The sequence below is a fragment of the Penaeus monodon genome, chromosome 25 (genome assembly GCF_015228065.2).
Source record: "Penaeus monodon isolate SGIC_2016 chromosome 25, NSTDA_Pmon_1, whole genome shotgun sequence".
NCBI classification, from domain to species: Eukaryota; Metazoa; Arthropoda; class Malacostraca; order Decapoda; family Penaeidae; genus Penaeus; species Penaeus monodon.
Window position 1 is genome coordinate 35840847 of NC_051410.1, and position 1934 is coordinate 35842780.

General features: G+C 37.7%; 1 long non-coding RNA gene across 1 annotated transcript in view; it reads right to left on the reverse strand.

Annotated features, from left to right (window-relative positions):
* Positions 1-511, reverse strand: part of LOC119589460 — a 953-nt gene extending 442 nt beyond the window's left edge. Inside the window, exons 1-2 of the long non-coding RNA XR_005230186.1 lie at positions 415-511; positions 77-280 (exon numbers count right to left, since the gene is read on the reverse strand). This is a non-coding gene — a long non-coding RNA (uncharacterized LOC119589460). The remainder of the gene's footprint in view (positions 1-76; positions 281-414) is intronic.
* Between the last annotated feature and the right edge of the window lie 1423 nt (positions 512-1934).

The window sequence follows — 1934 nt, forward strand, 5'->3', positions numbered from 1 at the left end:
CAAGAACATTCCAGATTTCGTACCTAAATAACTGTGTTTACCAACACACATTCCTCAACGCCTGGAGTCGACTCACCTCCTGAGGCGCCTCAGATCGAGGTCGTGAGAGACAGCGAAGGCATCACGGAAGGGAAATGTTAAAACGTTTACACTCTTAGGTATAAATGGAGTGAATTCCAGTTATAGGCATGAGATTAGGCAATTCTACGGGACGAGATCACTCTCCCTCACTTAACGTCTTTCCCTGCTTTCCAAGGAACTGCTTCCTTCACTGAGGTCTCTGAGAATAGGTTAAAAAGATATCGTGTTATTATCGTTGACATTTTGCAAGATTGGTTACAATAATTTTTTTAAAAAAAATTTTCATAGTAGAAATGGGGGTGTTCCATTAAAAAACTGACTGGTAGTATTTACCTTTTTTTCTATTCTCTTCACGGTCGTGCTCCCGCGCAATAGCTTATCGTACTTAATGATCCTTCTTCGCATTAGAAAAAATCTCTTTTCCTTGAGTTCTGTTGCTAAAAGGAGAAAAAGGCCTAGGAATGCGTTTCTATATTTATAGTCCTCCTCGTACCTATAATACTGAAAACATTTGGTTAACACTTGATCCCACGCAATCTCATTTCCAAACTTCTAATTAACTCTTAAACTCTCAATTAACTATTAATTCTTGCATAGTATATCCTGCATGCAAGGTCACCTCACAAAACGGCGAAGCTCCTCATTGATATAACCGAGGGAATATCTATTACATTAGGCTCTTACAAAATCTTTATGTTAGAAATAGAGGTATCTAATTAGAAAAAAGAGAAATAAAGAGAAATTATTGCAATATATATCCTTTCTTTCTATTCTCTCCAAGGACTTGCTCCCACTCACCCCGGTGCTACCCGGTGCTCCCACTCATCCCGGTGCTCCCACTCATCCCGGTGCTCCCACTCACCCCGGTGCTACCCGGTGCTCCCACTCACCCCGGTGCTACCCGGTGCTCCCACTCACCCCGATGCTACCCGTGCGATAGCCACAGAGTGCAATAGCTAATTGGATTTATTGTTTTCTCGCTATCTCTTGTCTAAAGGAGGAGGATGGCCTTAGAACAGTATGAATGCAGCTTTATATTCACAGTATTCCTTCTACCTATAACACCCCATCGAAATGAATATGACTGCCAACCTTGCATTCTCAATTAATTAATTTCATCTGCCCTCAGTAAGAAGAAAGATTATGCCATGTTTCTTAATGCTGAATCTCAGATTTTATATAATGCCACACACTTTGTTTATTTCTTATGCGGTTTCTCTTACTTTGCTTATTTTAGAGCGTGGTGTGTATGTGTACATATATATCTATGCATTTAATTATTTAATTGTTTGCAAGCACCCATGATAATTTATCTATCTGTACAGTCACACAAAATGTGGCTAAAGCATACACCAATAAAATATTTCAAAGACATCACTGTAGAAACATTGAATTCACAAAGTATATTAAACATATTTGTGGAGCGAAACATTAAAATGAAATTGATAAACTTTCATCATTTATAAACATATGTTCATATTCTTTTCATTATAAGTTGCTTATGTACGTTCAAGTTCATTTAAATAATAACTTATATTAAATGTGTTCATTACGAATTTCAAAAGTAATAATGAAACCAAGGTCGTTTATATAACCTTTATTAGGGATAAAATTCGATAAACCAATATATAAACTGCAGGGCCCCTCTAAGATCCTTCAAAGCGTGAAAGCAGAAATGGAAAAATGGAAAAATTAGTATGTTCGTTATGTGATTGACAAACCGACCATATCTTAACGAGACGTGGTGCGTACTCAAGCCAGGTCGTTGACCTTATCTTATTTACAGAAATGAGGTCGTGCGCCACGAGATGGTGTGAATCTAGACTGTTAATTTTGGTCTGCCTATTATCATT